General features: G+C 36.9%; 1 pseudogene; it reads right to left on the minus strand.

Moving 5' to 3' along the window:
* Positions 1–19,035, minus strand: part of LOC110588950 — a 183,888-nt pseudogene extending 164,853 nt beyond the window's left edge.
* Between the last annotated feature and the right edge of the window lie 4,128 nt (positions 19,036–23,163).

The following is a 23,163-nucleotide window of genomic DNA, read 5'->3' on the forward strand; positions in this document are numbered from 1 at the left end:
ATTTAACTGTTAATTCCAGTTAAATTCTAGCAAAATGTCATATTCCCCAGTTTGAAAATCATGAAACCTATAGAAATAATGGTATTCATGTAATTTAAAGGATGCTTTTGGACTTAGGTTTTCTTGTGTTCCCCTTATTAATATTAATATTAATGACCATTCAAGCTGTTTTTAGCAGAGGACTTTACATTCCAAATCAGAGGTGAGCAAATATTTGTTGGCAGTAAACATATTACCCAAATAAATCCCTGGACACTTTTACAGACATTGGTTTTTCCCTTAAACCTCTCCTCTTAACATATCCCATTACGGTCTCTGATTAGTCTCCAGTTTTCGGAAGCACTCGACTTAAAATAGAAATAAGAATATCCGGGGCGCCTGGGTGGCTCAGTCGTTAAGCGTCTGCCTTCGGCGCAGGTCATGATCCCCGGGTCATGGGATCGAGCCCAGCATCGGGCTCCCTGCTCTGCGGGAAGCCTGCTTCTCCCTCTCCCACTCCCCCTGCTTGTGTTCCCTCTCTCGCTGTGTCTCTCTCTGTCAAATAAATAAATAAAATCTTTAAAAAAAAAAAAAAGGAAACAATATCTTTGGAAAGGGAAAGGAACCTTTAGAAATACAACTGCTTTACTAGTTCAGAAGAAAACTCGTCCTGCAAGAGAACCAAGCTAAAAGTAGTACTGAGTTGAGAGTACACTTACAAATACATTTTATGCCACTTGTCCTGCTATTCCTATTGTGGATTCATTTACCCATTAGAGTTATGTATAGTTTTCCATCCTTAAAACTCCAACTATCATGGGAACGGGGGACCCCCTGCATAATTTCATAAGCTCAAAGCTGATACTCTGGTGAGACAGATACTCAAAGATAAGTAGAAACTATTCAGCTCTATTTCATTTAAAAAAAAAAAAAAAAAAAACTAACTCCTGTCATTCCAAGATAAATATCCCTGAAGAGTTATTGGTGAATACCACACTAGGAAGTGAATGGCTGTATGACCTAGCTGCAGAGCTAGAGTCAAAGAGGAAGAATAAGAGAATAAGCTAGTTAGTTCGTTCTATGTTTAAAAAACAATGGGCCTCGAAAATCCATGAGATTAAACCTGGAACTAGTGATATTAGTAGTTTACCATAGTGAAAAGTGAACTCAAAGTCTAGAACAGTATTTTCAAAGTTTGAATCTCAAAACTTTCTGTATCAGGATCGCAGGAGAGGATGGGGTTGACCAGCTTGTTAAAATGCAGATTTCTAGGCCTTACACTAGACCTACTGAATAAAAATTTGAGAGTTGAAAACTACCCCTAGGGGATCCTTATTGATGTTGAAGCTTAAGAACCATTGGATTAGGATCTAATAGATGAATAATGTAAAGAGGGGGAAATTATGAATCTGATAGTAAATGAAACTATTAGTAATAGTATAAAAGATAAACAGTGCACATTTCTCAAATCCATAAAGTTCTGAAAACCAAAAAATTTCGCTTTATTTTTTGTTTGTTTTGTAATATATTTAGAGACAATTCCCAGCATGATCTAGACATATTTTTGGCAAAAATTGAGCTATATTTATGTGAGATCACGTAGCCTCTATTTATCCTACTTTGTATGCATGTTTGGGTTTTGCTGCATAGTTACTGTGGAGTACCCCAAATGGGGTTTACTATATAATATAAAATAGATGCACCATATTCCCTCTCTCTCTCTCTTTTTTTTTTTTTTTTTTGAGAGAGAGAACATGTATGCATGTGTGAGCAGGGGAAACTGGGGAGGGACAGAAGGAGAGGGAGAAAGAGAATCTTAAGCAGGCTCCACGCTCAATCTCATGACCCTAATGAGATCAAGACCTGAGCTGAAATCAAGAGTTGGACGCTTAACTGACTAAATCACCCACGTGCTGCAGGATGCACCATATTCTGAATTCAGAAACACATTTGGCCCAAAGAGTTTCAGAAAAGGGAATGGGTACCTCCAGTTGTTCAAAAACTTTTCAGTTACAAGAAAATAATGCACTCATATGAGCCTGAACCTATAGCAAATATTAAAGAGAACATTTATGAAAGGTAAAGGGGAGAGGGAGAAGGAGACATGGGGAGAGCCTTTGGGCTTCAATGTAGTTCTGATACCTCTGGACGGAGAGCAGGAAGGAAGGAGGAGAGAGTGGGGTATGCTCCAGACTGCAGAGCATCTCTGAGAAGTCTCAGTCAAGGCAATATGGAGTCCTTGAACAGAATTTCCCATTACGGGAGTCTTGCACTCGACAAAAATGTCCTGGCTCTGGTGCCCCTGTCATGCTTATTCATTGGCTGGGAGTAGCCTGGGCATTAGTGTAGCCACAACATGAATGTCTGGGCAGATCTGAAGGTACACCAGCTAGTCTCACAGCAGGTTTTCTTTAAGAAAGTCTGGGTGGTAGACTCAGTGGCCTCCACAGTTCCTGACTTACCAGATGGAGCAGAGCAGCCCAGCAGCTGGGAGCTTTACTTAGGATTGGAATATTGCAGCAAAATACACTTCGTTGTTCCGTAAACTTCTGTTTTATTGGGTATTTTTATCGCAGAATCTAACCGTTTTCTAGCCAATTCCATTCACATTTCTAATTGTCTTTCTCCATATATATTTGTCAAACCATTTGTCTTCATTTAGGATTTAGAAAATATGATTGCTATAGGTTAATTTTCTTTTCATTTTTTTGACCTATCCTAGTCATCCTTGAGGGAAAAAAAAGCTATCAAAGGAACTGTTGGGCCCTAGATCATCTGGAGAAACCTTAAAACATTTGGCTCTCTGCTTTAATTCACATTAAAGCAGAGCCTGAGCTGAAAGAACCTACTTGGTTGTTACAAACCAAGATTAGTAAACAAAAGTAGATTTTATAAAGTTTGTTACTAACCCCACCAATCTAGATGTTATGCACATCCTCAGAACACAGCTTGGTCTTTTTCTTTAGAGCCAGATAATGCAGAATTTTCCAGATAAGTCTTATGAGGTACTGATAAAGGCTATTGCTTGACAAGAATCAAGGGATAAATTGGGACTCTGTGCTGAACTCTTGATAAGATATATAGAAAATCTGATATGTTTTAGTCAGGTCCTTTCATAAAATAAACATTTATAGGGCCAATTTTTTCTTTTCTTTTTTTTTTTATAAACTGTTTGTTAATGAGGTTTACATTCAGCCTATTTTCTTGTTTCTTGGCTGTTTCAAAATAGTGATCGTCTTGAAAGTCAAATATAAAGAAATTACTTAAGAACTTAAGTGTTCTCATTTTGGTTTTTCATGGGGACTCTGTGGAGTTTAGGTATAAGAAAAGATGGGAAAAAATGTTCACTAGTCGGTGCCCTTGCCTCAGAGTTCAATTCTAGTTGTTCTCAGAGATTTTAGCATCATACTCATTACTTATTTATATCTTCCCTCTTTTTTCCACTTTGCAGATAATTGCTACTTAATTGATACTGCCTCTATGCAAACCTAGTCACAAGACACACTGCTAAATAGAGGCATCATTAATCTGCGTGTATGTTGTAGATTTCCTTTAAAGGTTGGCTGGAATAAGCAAAGTCATTAGCAGTTTATTTGCAACAGTGCACTTATGAAAAGCTCTGTGGAGAACACATCAACAGTCAGTCTGTAACTGAGCAATTAACACAGGACTCCTGTACTTTTAGGGTGTTAGCATGGAAGTAAACAGAAGCAGATGTGAAGTGTTTGTACTGTTAGCATGCACGGTCTGTTCTGACATATGCAAATACCACTCATGCTTACAGAACCTGCAACCCCTGTTGTACTGTGACCTTACTGATGAAGCCCTATGACAGAAGTACTTCATTTGCACTGGGTGCTATTAATTATTAACAGGCCAGTACCACCTTTCCTTGTTATTAGAGCTTAGCAGAAAGCCAGGTAATAAAGCATCACAAACAAGTTGATAACACTCTAGTTCCCAGCTTGCCTTGACTGCTGCTCTCTTGCCAGAAGAGAAAATAAGAACAATTAAGGCCAGAGAGAGCAGAAAGGGTCTCAAAAGACTGACAGATGGGATCACCTGTGCAATCCAGGCATGAGTTTGAATAGTTTTCTCCATGGGACTCAGGTAGACCCTGTGATGATCCAGTGGTTTCTGTATGAAGGCAGGAGAATTCTGGTCTTGGGACAGGTTTGTACATAACTTAATTTACCATTCCTTGACAGGGAGCTGGAAAATTGTTGCTGACTAGAACAATTAAAATTAGAGGGAAATGGCATGACTTTCTGTCCTTGTATCTTTAAAGGACATGTCAGAGGCCTCACCTTTCATGTCACTTGCATTCTAGAAAAGAAAGCAACTTTTATGGTGTAAAATATAATTCCTTCCACCTCACTGTCAGTAAATGCTGAGATTTCTCATCGTTAAAGAAATAGGAAGTATTCCTAAAGTCATATACGCATCTCAGAAATGGTAATACTTCATTACAAAAAAAGAAAAAAAAACTGCAAAAGGATTATTCTAGAGCTTTGTTATCCTGTAAATGGGCATGCTATTCATGAGTAGTTTGACAAAAGACAAGTGGTTGATATTAACTAATTAGGATTTTTTTTAATTCTCTAAATTACAATACAATATACTTTTAGAAAAAGAAACAATACACTCTACTTTAGGATGATGAGGGGAAACTTACCCTCAGTTCATTTTATAAAGAATATTTTTTTGTGATCATACATTGCTCGATATATGTATATACTCCAGACTTCTAATGTTTTCCTATGACTGAGCTAGACATAGTTTAAGTGCATCCCATTGGAATGAATTAATTTGAACCATTAGTGCATTCTGCTATAAATATCCTAATATTTACTCTGATCTTATACCAAAACTCTGGTTTTCCATCATCTTTTTGTGTAAGCCTCTTACATAGAACCTGACTAAAGCTGTTAAGGTAAGGGGTTGAAACAACATATCTTAGAGTTATTGAATTGAAATCCTATCTCCTCTATAAAACTTAATCAACTAAATGAAATATGAGGCAGATTGCTCACTCATCAACTTCATTTAATGCAATTCTCATATTTGAGGGGAAATCACAAATACTAAATCCTATGCACAGTGTAAATCTTCCTTTCTCATAACCTTAACAATATTTATTTAATTTGAGTACAGCCTATATTTTTCTAGGTTTTTAAATTGCTGTCTGGAATAAAGCAGATTTTTTTTGCTAGTCGTGTTCTAAACATACTGAGTATAATATTGAATAAAAGAAAATCTTTATTTATTAAAACAGTACTTTAATTTTAGGAATAAATCTATCAAGTAAGAAACCTTTTCCATGAAAGGGTAAGAGGAGGAGTGAAAGGAAGTAGGAAGACTAGAAAAGTGAATAAGGATTTATGTTGTACAACATACTTTGCTTTGAATGCCTTGATTTTTAAACTGGCATATGTCCTAATAGAACAGGAATTCTGAAAGGAGATGTTTATGATCTAGGTGATCTATTAACTATGGTGAGATGAGATAGATGTAAGCATTCAGAGTCCTGGAATTGGGTGCCTGGTTCCTGAGCTGTGGTGGAATGTGTAGAGAGGAAAGAGATGAGAGAAAATCCCCATGGGTCTTTCATGTTTCTCTGTGTCTTGGGAGCAGAGCCTTTTGTTCTAGGCTAAATTTTTAAGGATGTTTGTATGGAAACAGACTTGGAAGATAGAAATGGTATTTCGCTCCAGAGGAAGAGGCAGATTAGCTTGCTGTCTGGTATAATAAAGATAATGTCTCCTTCCAGGGCATATCAGGCATGCTTACTGCCTGGAGCACAACCATTGCATGTGCAGTTATTTTCTAGCCCTCTTTGGTTTGCTCTGTGAGAACTTGGTCTCAGTGCCTCAGTACAATATATGTTGATTTTCATGCTGGTTGCTGTGCTATGAGTAGTTGAGTTCTTTGACTTGGAAAAAGATTTCTGACATCTATGATGAGCACCCCTAAAACTGTGGCAGGCTAACCTGTTAGTTCCCAAGTAGAGTAAAATCTCAGACCCTTCACAGTTCTGTACAGTTTGGTGGTGGGATACTGACAAAGACACACTTTCTGGAAGAGGAAAAGTTAGGGCCTTATGGGGCAATTAACGGTATCTGAGGGAAACCCATAGGAATCAATAGTAAACATAGCAACCAAATTGTATGGCCAGCCTGGCAATAAATGATCCTTTGTTTTATTATCTACTAATGAGGAAGTGTTAGGGAGTTGTTTGTAGGCCAAGTACCAGGAAGTACGCTCATAGACAGATATGCATGAATGGTGGTCTGATTGTTGCTAACTCTTCCTCTATGGTGGAGGGGGAGGATTCCTTGACAATATAGCAATCAGTCTTAGGTCTGCCCCACTGTAACAGCTAGCAACTAATCCTATGAGTCATCCTGAGTAAATAGAATTTTCCAACCCATTTCAGGTAACTAAAGAATGTACACTACAATGGGCTGAAAGAAGGAAAAACCATGAATAGTATGGGTAGGACCTAGGGAAATTTTAGAACATTATCTGGTTTACTAGAGAGATGAAGGGATGAGAAGCCTGTCATTTACTGCTTGTTAAGAAGAAATGGCAACAACTGAGCAGTTTCGTGACTCAGTCTCTCCATAGTCTAGCATGACTAACTTAGATGCATTCAGAGATGACAGTAAAAGGTCATAAGTTTTTTGTTTTTGTTATTGTTGTTGTTGTTGTAGTTGTTGTGGGTCATGGCTGCCATAAGGGAAATTAGGCCTCCGCAGGGAGATTTCCTAGACAAATAAATTCCATTGAGAAACCATAGATGAGACATTGACTAAACTTTGGACTCTTACTGCCCTGATTGGGCTAACAATACCAATGGAGTTCACTCACTAGAGAATGAAAAACTGACGCAAAGAATTTTAGGTAAATTATTGCAGTCAGCTGACACCATGGGAAACTCCCATAGCCTTTATGTTGAAACTAGGTATGAACCTAAGCTATACTATTTTGGCAATGGGATAGCAAATGTTATAGATTAAGATGGATTCTATTAAAAAAAATGACTACTGGTGCAAGTCAATCCCAAGTGAATCAAAGTGTACAAACCTGACAGCAACAATCTCAAAGCAGTATGTCTATGGCTACTAAATCAGAGGGTCCCCAAAGCTAAAATATTCATGTAAGTGATAATGAACTTGGTTGATAAAAGCCTTTGGTGCACCACTAACTTTGGAATTTTGTTTGGTTGAGCCATGAACAGCCACCATGTCACTGGAAACCTAAAGTAAATGTGCCTTACTTAATAGCACAACAGTTTTCCACATTTCCTTTCCCTCCTTTCCTCTCTAGCTTGATCTCAGCTGCTTTAAAAGGAAGATAATTAGGGAGAAAAGCTAAAGTTTCCTTGTCCCCAGGGGGGAATGAAGTCCATACCTATTCATCCTAGTAACCTGCAAAATTTTGGAGAGGGTAAGCACTCAAATTTTTACAACTCTGTTTGGTACAGCAGAATTGTATTGTCCTATACAGTCCCATGGTGGGGAAAAGGATGCCCAAATTCAACTAATGGGGTTTGGACAAGGTTTGCAGTGGGGAAAGGAAGTTAAAGTGAACTTGTAGATGGGACCCTCTGGGTTAATTCAATCTACTGTTGTTGTGGCTTCTCTTGCTGAATGTGTAATTGATACTAATTTTCACATGCTTGTACTGTGAATGTTCATAAAGTCCTGGGGGATTTTTCTGATCAGTAAGAGCCACATCTGGAAAAGTGCTAGTGGGACACATAAAATACTTCCTATCATCTCTCTCTGTCATCTCTGCAACCTAAAATAAGGCTACTGGTTATGTGCCCTGAGTGGTGCCCTGAATTCACAGAGCTTCCCCTAAAATATCTGGGCCTACTTCATTGATGATTCAGATGAGTAGAAACACAGTGGTGTCTACTAAGCAACTCTGGCTACTCAGTCTCAGTGCCAGCCATATAGAACCAAAAAATGACTGGTTATTCCTCTCTGTGGGCAGAGCATAAGACAGTTCTCATAGCTCTCGCCATTACTACCCTTGATGAACCTAGTTATAGATTGAATGATTCTTGGACTGTTGCCTAGATGTTTGCTCTGCTACTTAGAAAACTGTAGTCTGGCAGATTGTAAGAGTCTTTATGGCAGATTGGCTAAAATTGGCCCTTGACCCCCTCTTAGGGTTACCAATGGTACCTTACCACTATTGACATTTTTCAGATTGTGCTGTTGCCTTTCCAGTCCAATGATCCAACTCTGGCTACTAATAGGTATCAGGTTTTCAGCTTTCCAGTTCATTTGCAGTTTGACAGTCATGTAACTCTTACCACAGAAGGCAGTGAACAAGGGTTGATAGCAAGGTTTTGATGATCTTCCATGTACTTGACCATTCACAATCATCTGATATTATTGATTTTTAGAATATCCTCATAAAATATTGACTTCAAAAGCTCTCTGACATTAACTCCCTCACCTCATCCTGGTCCATACAGTTTAAAAAGACACTTTGGTCACCAAATATGTCTTTCTACATAAGTGGATCATCTTCCCCTGACCACTTCCTGGATAATTGTCATAATGATCAGGACAAAAGGAGACGCTATATAAACCTATTTTGAAAATTCAGATTTCTGAGCTATTCTTAGGCATAATGAATTTTCTTGTCCCTAATAGCAACCTCAGGATGGCCTGGTTGATAACCCTCTTGGTGGCAGCCCAGCCAAAAGGGGACCTAATGAATTCTAACTTAATTTTGGTCAGCTACTTGGCTTATCTTATTGAATTGACATGGTCTTAGAACATAAAGATAATAACTACTTGATTGAGTACACTGCTTGGAGTGTCCTCCTACAATGGCCAACACATGTCAAAGTGGGAGACATAGGGTTTTGATAAGTTTTATAAAAATGCCCATGTCCTGCTGCTTTCTGTATGAAAGGCCTGGGTACGAGTAGGAGATGATTATAAAAAAAGGGGAGGATATAGCTATGCACAGATTTTGTGGTGGTTGAGGGACAGCAACATCCCTGTTTTCTGGGCAAGGAACACTTCAGACCCCAGAAAGTATGAGCGAGAGTGAGCATTAATGAATTCTGTCTTTTGTAATCACCCCTGCCACTTTATTCATGAAGGAAAATGTCCTGTTGTGGCTCTCCCAAGCTGTTGCAAATACCTTGAATAGAACTGACTACTAGATCTGTCATGTCCTGTCAGATGGGCCTGACCATTATTTGATTACTCTTTCCTAGAACCTAGCTGAAAAATCTATGGGAAAGAGCAGATTATGATCCCAGCTCATCTACCAACCACACAAAACATCTGTGAGCACTTTGGGGATACTTGCCTTTCCCCAGGGCTGTAGCTGCCTGTCATTCCATGGGGCAGCTAAGTGCCACCTGACTGGTGCTGTGGACAAATAAGTTGGGTTGGAAGAACAGCCTGAGAACTAGATTCAAAAATTCAAACAGAACCAGGAATCATAAGGGTTAACAGCCAGTGGAAGGCCATATTTGATTACTGTCAGACTATGCTCCTAATTGATGTAGGTCCTACTGATGGAGATGGACAACTAGAGATAGCATGTTCTTTCTCTAAGCACCACACACATCTCTAGGACTATACTATGTATGTTGAAGTCAGACATTACCTTGCCTCCCTCCCCAAAATTCAGTGACTTGTGCCTGATGGGTGGTCATAAGATGACCTTCCAGTGTTTAAAGAAACCACCAATAGATCATTTTGCCCTTAGATGACTGTGAAGATCTCTCCAAAATGAGCCATCCTTGATTACTTGGGGAAGCTTCTGGAGGGACTCCTCCTTCATTATTACATATACCCTGGAGACCTCTATAATAGGGATCATCTAATTAGAAAAAGTGGCATGAAATTTGTCCCTGTCATCAGGTGAAATGATTAATGACACCACTGGTCAGTGTTGTTATAAATGACAGGTTTTCCAGATGATCTAGATTTTCTCCATGCAGCCAGATACCTGGATTAATGCTTCCAATTTGTGGGAAGGTCAAAATAGAGACTTAAGGAGAAAGCAACCTGGTTTCCTGAGGGTAGGCCATGATGCTTTTATGGTACTTATTCACCTGGTTGGGCATGGGATTTGGGGGGGCTTGGTAGATGTCAATCCCACAAGTTAGCCTCGTCCTCCTGCTTGAAGTCTTACTGATATCAACCTTAATTAAATTCTGTATGAGACAAATTGAAAGAATTTTGCCCCAGCCTCTGTTGGTCAGATCATAGTGGCTGATGCAGTCATGTACTCAGGGGAACATTTGCCAGAAGCCAAGATGGTTTAGAAGGAATGAATTGGGGGGAGACCATCCATGGGTCCCTCACATTTCTGTTTGTCTTGAAAAGTGAGTCATTGACTGTCTTTTGCTCCAAACTATCCTTTCAAGAATGTTTGTCTAGTGAACAGCTTTGAAAGATAGAGATAATGTCTCTATCTGGAGCAAAGAGTGAGCTTGCTTAGTCTTGGAAGTTAGTGTCTTTCTCCAGAACAAAGGACAAGCATCCTTGCTCCCCATAATGTCTCTCTTCAGGGCAAAAAGCAGGCATCCATTTTAAAAGATCCAGATTCAAGAATCTCAGGGTTTCTTTCCTCCCATGCAACACTCTACATGTTCAGGTGTCATCTGCTCCTTGTTGCAGTTACCCTGTGGACTTGGGGCTCAGAATTTATCTTATGGAGATAATCACGTAGTGTAAAAATATGAAGAACTATATGCACAAGGATAGTCTTTGCACCATTGTTTATAATAGTAAAGATTATAAATCTTATCAATAGAGGACTACTAAAATATGTTGTGGTTTGTATATACAATGCAAATTTGGTAGCTATTAATATGGGCTGCTAAAATATGTAGGTATTTTATTTGATATGGAACTATGCCCAAAATAGTTAAGTGATACCATAAGTGGTAAGAGATGAGGATGAACAGGTAGGCAGAGGCCAGATTTAGAAGGAATTTTAAAAGTATGTATCAGGAGACTTAATTGAAGGGACTTAGAGGATCATATTTTCATAAAAATATGAAAGTATATACAGATTACATTGGAATCACTAATCATGTAGGACATTCTTACAATAATTTAGGCAAAAGATGGCAAGACATTGTAATAGCACTACCAGTGAAAATAGCAATGATGGGATGACTCCAAAAATCCTATCAGAGGGAAAATTCACAGGATTTGAAGAATCTCTGGATGCCACTATGTGAGGCAGGGATGAAAGGAAACTGTGAAAGAATGGAAGGTGTTAAAAGTGAAACCCAGGTCAACTGTGATATCTTGAGAGATGGAATCTGGGAGAATGAGCTGGTCTAGATTTGGTTACCAGAGAATAATAGCCTTCTTTAGGAATATGTTGAATAAACAGGTGGATATGACCTCTAGTGTGAAAGCTGAAGAGTGAGTTCTGGGCTGGAGGTGTACATTTGGGAGCTATTGATACAAAGAAAGTATTTTATTTTATTTTTTAAAGATTTATTCATTTATTTTAGAGAGTGTGGGGTCAGGGCCGGCGGGGAGAGGCAGAGGGAGAGAGAGAGAAAGTCTTAAGCAGATGCCACACTGAGCGTGGAGCCTGACACAGGGCTCCATCTCATGACCCTGACATCATGACCCTGACATCATGACCCTGACATCACGCCCTGAGCCAAAACCAAGAGTTGGACACTTAACAGACTGTGTCACCCAGGCACCCCACAAAGAAAGTATTTTAAATTATGGTACAGATGAGATTCCCCAGACAGAGCATTTGAAATAAGACAAAAATGCCAAAGATGGACAGGTAAAAAACAACATTTTTTGTGGTCAATAAGAGAAATTTAGACAATGTAGGCAGGAGTATTGAATCTAGAAAGTGACTCTTAGAATGAATATATTTTAATCTGAAGAACAGGGAAGAGATTCCTTAGAGAAATGCAGCCTCTCTTATTGGCACTCATTACTTTGTAATATTAAATCATTGTTTCCATGGACATTTTGAAAAGCTCAATGAAAGTACAAAGAGATTTATGGTGAAAAATTGTCAGTGGGAAGTATAAATTATATATATTTTTAATTCTCAAAATACAACACATTTCTTTTGTAATAAAAATGCCAAAATAAAACTCTATATAATCTTTTTGGCTAGAAGAAATGTGTAGGAGAGAGTGATATTCAAAATAAGTGACTGAAGGAAGATGTGATATATTTAACTTCCTAAAAAACGATGGCATTGATTTTTAAATGTCTTGAAACTTGTCTAACAGGAAGGGAGATCCACTGACTGTGCCCATCAAACCACAGATGAATGCTTTTTCCTCAGTCACTCTGGTTTTCCCAGCCAGGTGGGAAGAGAAGGCTGAGAATGCAGATGTATATAACCCACCCCTATGTCTAGGGGTGGGAGTGGGGTCTCAAGGCCTATTTTATTTCCTCTTTAAAAATAAGGTTTTTTTCTTTAAAAATAATAATGGCCAGCAATAAAGAATATTCTAGAGAAGTGGCAACCATCATGCGGTTTACCTTTGCCCATTCCTTGTCCCACTAAAAAACTGGAAGAGAGTATTAAATTTGGTGTAAGATTACAAAGACTGTTTGGAAACACTATGGAAAGTAGTCCTTGAAAATATAACAAAACATCAAAGAATTAATTACAAAATATCTGCCCTCTCATGCTCTCTGCTTTTCCATCCTCAGCACCCTTCCACCACCACTAGCATCTCATAGAATTGAAAATCAGAACAAAGGGGTGAGAAGAGACCAACAGAACGCAGGACCTGACCTGTTTGTGAAGAATGACAGGTAAAGGGGTTGCCTGTGTTATTTGGAGGAAGGTTCATTATAGGATGGTAATTAAAATTATCTCTCACACCGGTAAGTTAGAAGAAGCGGGGCATACTATTTCTCTGAATTATTTCATAGTCTACTAAGACTCGATCCCTCCTGTGCCCTCCTGACAATTTGTGCAAAGTTCCCAGATTCTCTCCTCATCAATTTTCTTCTTGGTTTTTGAAAGAGAGAAGCCCAAGTCATTTTCCAGAGCTAGTTCTTTGTGCTTACTATTGCAGATTGCCTTAAAAGGTATGTGCCGGGAGACTGTACATATTAAGGACAAGGGAGGCTCACTGTATAATCTATGCATCACATGAAGGATTTATAAAATAAAAGGCTATTTATAGATTATGATCTAAACTTTCATCATGTTCTTTTCCCTCCCAGAGAATCCCACTTGGATTTCTCTCCTGTCTCCTTCCTTGCTAATTGAATCTTCTTTTTTTAATGTTTCTTTCCATTGTCTTTTCCTTGCTTCCTTTGAAGAGAAAGTTAGGTTTTTATTCTCATTTTATCCCTTTTCATCTTATTTTCTATTGAATAGATGGTCTGTTGTTTTGTATCTCACCGCTAAGTTGGAAAATTCTCCACATCATTTATTTAATGAACTAATTACAATTCTTCTGACTTTAATTTGGTCAATTACAATTTATGTTTGGTTACCTCGAGTTCCTAGACTGACACAAATTGTGTCACTTCTAGCAGCTACAAATGCCATTGAAAATAAAAATTTGGTGTCGTTCCAATCAGTCAGCTCTCCCTTCTCCTTTTTAATTATTTATTTTATTTTTAAGGCTCAAACTTCTGTCATTATGAAGAGGGTTGTTCATTATTCCAAAAACTGCTAAGAACAGGATTGCTACCCAAGCAGAAGAGAATCTGTTTTAAGTGGTGAGACATTTGGGTTGATTGTGGAAGAAAAAGGTGCTTCATACTCTCCCTTCACTGGTAGAAATGCTTCTTTTTAGAATTCTGAGACCTGGTCCTTATTCACATTATTCTCAAAATAGAATGTAGTGACATTTATAAAAGGAGGAATGAATTCTACTTTGTTTCTTTACACCTAAATACTTCAAAATTTAAACACTTCATGAAAAAAGATTAAAAGTATATCTATTAACACTAATATACTTAATTTAGTGGATTCAATACTGTAGAATGTTAAAACAATAAGATTAAGTGTTGAAAGAGACATTCTAAATATTTATTTAGCCCCATCTACCTATATCACTGTAATTGGTGTTTCTCTGAGATACAAAGAAAGCACAATTTAATCTGATTCTACAAATATTTATTAAATTACTATTATGGCCAAGACACTGTGCTAAGTACTGCATGGAATACAAATATAGGAAATGTGAAGTCTGGCAAAGGCTTGAGGTCAGTTCTGTTATCTCAGACAAGATTTATTGAGCATCTAGGTGCTATGTTAGGTGTTGAAAAATACAACACATTATCTGTAGGCAAAGAAATTTAGAGTCTGGTAAGTTGGGGTTGATGAATCCTTAAAATTACATGCAAAATTGTGTGTGTCGGTGGCGTGTGTGTGTGTGTGTGCACGTGCACGTTTTTTTCTGAGAAGAGAGGTACTATCTTCAAGATTCTCCAAAAGTTCAGTGACCCCCCAAAATATTAAAATTCATGTGTGCAGCACAGAGTAGACTCTCAGAGCTATAAGAGAGATCCAAATAAAGGATTCTTCCTGACCCTGGTCCTTCAATTGCCTACATGGTGCTTAGGACTGAGCTATGTGCTGAGATGATCATTAGCAGAGGATTTTACAAGGAAAAGGAAGATGGTCCTTAGAATCAGAAGGAAATTTTAAAAGTTAGCGCCAAATAGAGGGATATTAAATGTTACAGGAGAGAAGGGAATAGTCAGTAAATCCTGGAATAGGGGCAACCAGATTTTGGATCCCTGAAGGAATACAGCTCTGAGGAGCCTTGAAAAACATGTAGGGCTTAAGTAATTGGAAACAGAAGACAGTGCATGCCTGGTTTGTGGAGATGGCCTAAACAAAGCTAAAGAGCAAGGAGTAAGCAGGAATGGACAGTGATTCTTTCCTTGATGCTCTTGGATGCATCCTGAACTGATGGAGTCCTGGACCCACACTCTTTGGAGTCCAACTGTCCTTCAACTCAGCTCTGAAAGTTACCACACCTGTTATACCACTGCTGGCTGAGCCAGAAGCAGAGATTTTGTGTGCACAAATTTATACACATAAACACACAAACATGTTAGCATCACATATATATGGATATGCAAATATATATATATTATCACACAGCTCTTTTGATCAATGTTCCTCAAGAAAATAAGTGTCTGTATTATATTTTGAAAATGCTTCTTGTGAAATTGTCTATAGAATAATATTTTAATCAGTGAGTAGAATGAGATAAAAAGAACAATTTTAAATGCATTCTAAGACTATATTGGGTATATATTTTAAAGAGCAAGAATTGCAAAAAAATAAATAAAGAGCAAGATTTGCAATATTTCTGCCTTGTCATATTTACCAGAAAAATACCAGACTTCCATTTCACTTTATGTTGAGAAAAATCATTGTAGTTTGTAATGTATTCCTTTAATGTTACTATCAAATCCTTAACTAGTCCTTCTTAAACCACTCTCATATAAAGAATGGATCTTACTATAAACTTCTGCATTTTGTACTATTCCATATTTTGTGCCTTGAATGAAGTTATTCAAAAAGAATGTCACTGAGAAGTTTATCACTAAGAAAAAGGGGCATTTGAATAGACAACTGAGCCATATTCATGAGCTAATGGTTTCAAAATTATGATTAAATCAAAACAGATGCACCCTTGGTATGCATTAATTAATGAGACCAGGGCAGAGAACCTATCTATGCTTGCTTATAAGCATCACTTGCTATCCACATTAACTCAAACATAGATTCAGAGCACAAGAGCATGAGTATTTTACAGAAGTACTAAAGAAAGAACTGTCACTAAAATTGAATACAGTAAGGACAAATACATGATGAACACAGAGAATGACTATTGGGTTTTTTTTTTTCAGTGTAGTTTTATTACTACTAAATTTCCTATGCCTCTTATATTGACTCTTGAAAATTATTTTCCTCTATTATTATTTTTTTATTGTTATTTGGTTATTATCTTTAAATCTGCCTTTTTCCAAAAGATTTTCAATCTTTTCTACATTTTTGGCACATTATTTATATATTTTCTACCCAATGATATTATTTATTTTCTAGCATTTTGCTTCTTAGGAAAGAAAAATATATTTGAAGGAAAGATAGATAATATTCCAGAGAACATGTCCATCTAAAATAGTACTTTGATGCACATTCTAATATTTGTATTGGGCTGAATTTATAATTACTCTGTCATTTCAGAAGCAATGTAACAGAGTGGTCTGCACATGAGAAAAGTATTTCCATTTGGAAGACCCAATGCTCTATTTAGAGATGGCCCCTGCATATTAAAATACTACAAATAGATTTTTGATTAGATTATTTAAATAAATAAATGCAAATGATAATGTGCTTGGTGTTTGTAGCAAACATAAGAGCATAATTATAATTGCCAATATAAATACTTCTTCAGCCATATTCTTGTTGCACTTAATGACTGTCTCTTTCATTGGATAACACTTGATTTCAAAGCAAAAATTCTAGATTTTTAAAAAAAATCTGTCATATCACAATAAATTTCCTATTTAATGTCTTAACACTAACTTTACCTTTATAGACCAGCTTTAGTATCAATCCTTTAAAATGTATTCGCAAAGAAAACTATTTCATAGGTAATAAGATCATCATCTCTTTAGTCTTGGACAATTTTGCTAAATGGATACGACATCGGTAAAAATTTTTAGTTGCATTTTACTTTCAGGGGGAAATTTACTCCTGGCTGTAGAGGGACCAAAAAAATAATACATGGTTAAAATATTCTTAATACTGTCCTCCCACTCATTTAATTACTTAGATGTTTTGATTTTTGAAATTCTATGCCTTGTTTTTCTTAGAATGTGGGTATGGATATTAAATCCAGCATACACTAAGATCACCAAAAGGAAAGCAAACATTTTATGAGAATATATGATTCTTCACCCAACCAAAAGTCACACAATGGGTGCTCAACTTAGAACAACTATGGGATAGTCAAGGCTGAACTCAAACTTCACTATGGGAAGTGACTGCTAGCCTCTATTAATTTATATTCCTGACTCATTAAGTAGAGGGGAGAACTTAAACCTAGCTTTTGCTCAAAGTACAGCTGGAAGAACAGCTGCAGTCTTCAGCCTACTTCCCAGTTAATCAAGAGTTAAGTCCAGAAACACTGGAAAATGACTGAGTAGTCTTACTTTTTCACAAGTATCTTTACCATTTGCCAGAGCTTTTCAGAAATAAAACTTGTTGGTTTCTACATGTATCACTCATTTCTTTCTTTCCGTATTCTTTTTGTATAAATCATAAACAATCTAGAGTTTAACCAAGTCTTGTGAGTTACATATTTTTGGTTGATTTGTTTGCATGCTTGTTCTCCAACCATACCGTATCCCTCAACACTCCACATACACATGCTACACTTAGACTGCCAGGTAGCCAAACAGAAAAAAAATCCCCAGTCTCAGAAACTTGTTTCCTAAGTTAGGCAGTATTTTCAACTTTCCTAAAGATGTTTTCTTTCATCGCTTCTTGATGAAAATACCATATGTCCCCATGGTTCACATAATAGAAAATGTAATCATACACATCTGGGCAAGGTGAAGAATGCCAAGACTGACCCAGGAGCCAAATTATGTTACCTTAATCTTCCACACTTAGTTCAGGAAAAAATGTTAAAACTTAAAATAATAGGGTTTAGAAGCACTAAAATGGCTCTATTTCGTAGAATTTGGAATTGTAATTTTAAAACCTTTTACAGTTTTCTAAAAAGCTACCAATTAAGCTGCAAAAATTCAGAGGGTTTTTGCTTCAGTATAACTCCCCCCATAATTTAATTTTCATTTGAGCAGTCAAGAAATATATATACAGGACCTGGGTGAATTATGAGCTTTGCCTTTTTTTTTTCCCCCATTTACAGCCTCCATACTTTTCATCTTCCCCAACCCTATCCTTTGGCCTATTCCCTATATTCCTTTTTGCTGCTGATAATCTTTTCTGTTTTGATACAGTTACATAGTAACTGGGTCTCCTAAAATTCCAAAGGCATTTGTCACATAATACCAAATATAAAGTACTTGAGAGGCTGTGAACAAAGCTATTTCTCTCCGTAAGTATGCTCCAGTTATCATCTTTATCTCTAAAATCAAGTTTCTGTCTGTATTGGTTATTAGATCATAGGAGAATGGATTTGGATGGATTTGGAAGGTGCGTTTGGGATGGTACAAACAAAATTCATTATGGAGTACTATGGCCAATGGTGGTGATAAGGGACATCTCAAAGAGAAGGCAGTTATCCACAGGTGGCAGCTGAAAGCAGGACCCTTAGGGCTGCTATGCAAAAAGAAACAAGAGTTTTTTCAAAAGTGAACCCCAAGAGGTATGGGTTGACTTGCAGTTGGGTTGCTTCTCTTGTGGACATTCCCATAGGTGAGCAGTAGCAGGGACTTTTATATTTAAAGACAGTTTTTGATCCTTCAAGCAATTTTAGAGCGGTATATGAAGAGCTGGTATATGACAATACTATATTGTCACTTTCATTTCTTAAAAATTATTTACACTTTAATTTCTTAAAAACTATATTAAAATTTTTTGTTTTGCTATGTATAGTAGATTGAAAGAAATAATTAAAATGTGGTCCTTGACTTCAAATAGCTGACAGTCTTATGAGGTAGAAGACTAAATTTGCCTCCTGTAATGCATGACAGAGAAGAGGTTTAGACAGTGTACTATGTCAACACTGAGCAAAGTTTACTGGTCTTGACTGGGCATATAGAAAGGCTTTATTAAAGTATCTGATTTCATATATGAAATCTTTCAATTTTAATTGTAAAAATTTTTTACAAAGCAGCTATTCATGCCACTAGTAGTTTGAAGAATTTTTGGCAACACCAGACAACAGAAAAAATCTGAATATACATACCTTTAAATTCATTTTGTTTAATCAACGAAGTTTTACACAGAGACAATGTGACTTTACTATTTTTTTCTTTCTTCCTCCTACTTTCCATCTCCTGTCCCTTTTAGCTGTCCAAGCTCCTGTTCCCACAATTCCTTTGTACTGGTCGCCATCTCCCAAATTAAAGGAAAGGGCAGGACTCTCCAGGGAGAAAATGGATGACAATGGCATTTAGGGGTCAAGAAGCAATAAAAAGGTGGCTTTGGATCAGACCATGAAAGGCCCTGTCTGCCATATGTAGGGGTGTGAATCTTACATAACTCTGTAGGTGTTTCAGTGAAGGGCTTTAAGCAAGACATTACAAGACCAGATCCGCATTTCAGAAATATGATTGCAACAGCACAGAGATAGGAGACATAGAGAGATAAAGGTCTGGAGGGCTGTTATAGAATGATTTCATTATCACCTTTTGGCATTAAAGAAGCTATATTAGTTTGCTAGAGCTGCTGTAACAGAGTACCACAATCAGAGTGGCTTAAACAACAGAAACTTACTGTCCCAAAGTTCTGAAGACTAGAAGTCTGAAATCAAGTTGTTGTCAGGGCAAATTCCTTTTGAGGGCAATGAGGGAAAGATCTGATCCAGGCTTCTGTCCTGTTTTTATGTTCACATAGTTCTCCCTGTACGTCTGTATTCAAATTTTCCCTTCTTAGAAGATCATCCATCAGATTAGGGTCCACCTAATAACCTCATTTTTAACTTGATTACCTCTGTAAAGACTCTATCTCCAATAAGGTCATATTCTGAGGTACTAGGGCTTAGGACTTCAACATATGAATTTTGAGGGGATACAGTTCAACCCATGACAGAGACCAATAGACAAGAATTAAATAATTTGAAATCATAGGATTAGTCAGGATTAAAATCTAGATCTGTTAACTCCTAGTCCAGGATTCTGTCTACTATACTCCTAGTCCAGGATTCTGTCTACTACACTAGAGGTGATGCAAGAAAGCACTCTGTTACCAGCCATCATTGTGGTTTCAATAAGGTAACTTCTAAAGTGCTGATATTGCCCATAAAGAATCAGTTACTCACAAAGGGATTGACTAATGTCTTGAAAAATTTTTTAAATTACAGTCCTGATTTTAGCAACCAAATTGATTTTTCAATAGAATTCAGAAAGCAGAGTTACTCTTCTTAAAGCAAACATCATGAGGTTATTCAAAGTACTACACCCAAGCCCTCACTCATGCAGTATTATTCAGCATCATCCATTGATGCTTTCAAACATCCCAGGAGCACAGTTTGTGAAAAAATTAGAGGGGATAGCTTGTTTTTACTGGTTAAAACTCCACTTTTCTTTTATATGAAATAAGAACATAGCATTTTTTGTTTTTCTAATAATGTTATAAAGCTTACATCATAGTATTCAAAACAAACCAGGACAAAGGACTAAGTGGAGATAATAATATGGAGCCTAAGCTTGGGAACAAATCTCAAATTCTTTCCCTGATGTCATATGTCAGGTCATATGATGATTATATAGGATTTATCTGGGTGGTGCTCAGATGCTATATATCTTTCCACAGATAGTTATTACCACAGGTAATTCAAATTATTCATTATACTAAATCATTGCACCATCAATGGAAATTTGTTTAACACTACTAAAAGGACTTCATTTGTTGAATAGGTAGAACAGTTTGATCAACTGTCAGAATTTTGTTATGCCACGTGATTTATCCTTTTTTTTTTTTTGGTAAGAGAAAGTATATAATAACATTTAATTAATAAGTATAAGGCTACACAGAGATATCCCTCAAAGATTTTGGAAATAAGTTAAGCGAACTTGTCCATGGAGAAGTAAATTGTAAAAGCAACAAGTAATGAATTAGTAAAGAGACAAGCAGTTGCTGGAAAGAAACAGGATGACTGATAGGCCATACAATCAGGCTTAACTCCAGTCCAGTTATACACACACACGCATTGCACACACACACACACACACATTCAAAAGAACTATGTCCATCCAAAAGGCAACTGATCAGTATAAAAATAAAAATAAAAGTCATATAGGCTGCTGTTAACAGTACCCATTCAAACACTCTGTATGGTAGAGAAAGACTCATCTCTCAGCCATCGGGTATTTCCAATCCAAACGGCAAGGCTGTTCCTCCAGTGGAAATGGATGGAGGTGATGATAGCTGATAGACTACTGATTTCTGGTGCCATTGGCAAACCCCTTACTTTTTGAGAGAGGTGTGTTAAGCCACCTTAGAATGAGGCAATTCCATATTTAATTCATTTAACTCCTTTTGTTCAGATTCTACTCTGAAATAGCATCTTCCTGATTATGATTTAGTTTTACCTACAGAGCTTGACTATAGAGAGAGAATACAATACTAGAACAGAATATTCTAGTACCATATGATAGTCCCCATTCTAATTGCAAATTAATACATTGACAGCCTGGCATCAGTCCCTCAAACTTTTATGCATCCTAGTTATCCTAAAGAATTTTCTTAAGGCTATCTTTAGGATAATGTTGGACGTTTAGAGAAAATGGACAACTTAATCTGGACTTTATCTGGTTCTGTCTGGCTCCAGGAGGTTTTCCCTTAGATGACACCATTATCACTTTCTTCTCTTTTCCTATTCATTTCTACTTTGAGCAGTAAGAAAGTGTTCTCACCATTATGTTTCCATGAAGTTTTTCTCTTCCTCTATTCTTAAGCAAGAGAAACATGTCTAATTGTCCTAATGTCAACCATATGCATTATCTAAGTCAAAAAATCATTCTCTTTAAAACACACACATTGTTACTTTTAAGAACTTAAAAGATTTCACTCAATTAACACTAAATCAGTTTCATCATAGAACTAATATTGTACCCTATGAGAAATACAATTTGCATTCCATTAGTTCATATTCTTAAAATGCTTCAAATGGAAATGTCTTTGAGTGTTAAGTATTTTAGTCTCCTGAAGGCTTGTTATTTATCATTAATGCTTCATCAAGAAATGACTTTTTTATAACCTAGTTTTAAAATTCCATCAATAAGTACAAAGCTTCACAATAGGTCCTTGAACCTCCATTCTCAATAATAAGTAACATTTATCTCTGTGTTTTATACACATTATATGGAATTAGAGCCCCCCGTAGAGACATTAGATTAGGAATTATAAAACCAATGTGGCATGCAGTCATTGTCCTGATATTTTCAAACCATCAACAAAGAATGGAAAAAGGGGCATCTGGGCCCTGACCTACCATGTGGGACCATATTATGCAGCAGGATATCTCTGTAAGAGTCACTAACTAGACTGCCTGTGTAAAGTTAGATAAGGGGTAAGCTTAATAGTGAGAAACTCTATAAATAATTATGCAGTTCACCAAGCAAGGTAACACTGTACCCTGCAGGGTCTGAATCAGATGACTCAGTATGTGAAGAAAAATATTTGTATTTAACTGGAATTTAATTTAGTTTCACATTCTCACTATAGGTTAATCTTCCTTAAAAGTAGGTCACTAAATTGGTAGTGTTTTGAAGTGTTAATTTCTTTTGCCATGTCTGTCATGTCTGTAGACCAACTTTTGTAGTTTATAGTGTAAATCCACACTGATCCAGACTAATTTGAGGGGTTAATTCCATGGTGATCAATGAAATGGCTAAAATGAAGACTACTGTCTAACTGTTAACAAGAGGATTTCAAGTAAAGGTCCTTCAAAATCTAATTTAATGAGAAGGGATTCATATGTAATTAACTCCATCATTCTTAAATATGTGTTAAAAAACTATCTCTAAATAAATATTTTCTGAAGTTAAATATATATGTCTCCCTTCTTGTTTCATCAAAAAGTTTTTTCTTTATAGATATTTTCCGAGAAATCTTCAGATCAACCTGGATCCAATTTTCTTAACTCATAAATGGTTTTTGAGCACACAGTGGATGGTGGACATTTATATTATGTCTCCTTACAAGCAGACAACGTCATACAGAATCAGCGAGAGCTTCTTGCTGCCTTGAAAGGTACGTCAGTTTTCGCATCCATCAGAAGAGCAACCTTCATCAATATTTTTATCATTACCTTATTAATTTCCCTCCATTACTCCCAGTAATCTCTAATTATAGAGCCAGGTAATGCTATGATAAGTTCTGCTAGTTAGTAGAGATGTTTCTAATCCAACTGACAAATACCCTCTAAAACATTTGAGCTCTTAAATTAACCTGGTAAGTCATGCTTCGTAAGAGCCAGTGAATATCCCGGTTCATTTTGGCAACCCAAGGAGATTTTTT

Source organism: Neomonachus schauinslandi, chromosome 12 (genome assembly GCF_002201575.2).
Source record: "Neomonachus schauinslandi chromosome 12, ASM220157v2, whole genome shotgun sequence".
Lineage (NCBI taxonomy): Eukaryota > Metazoa > Chordata > Mammalia > Carnivora > Phocidae > Neomonachus > Neomonachus schauinslandi.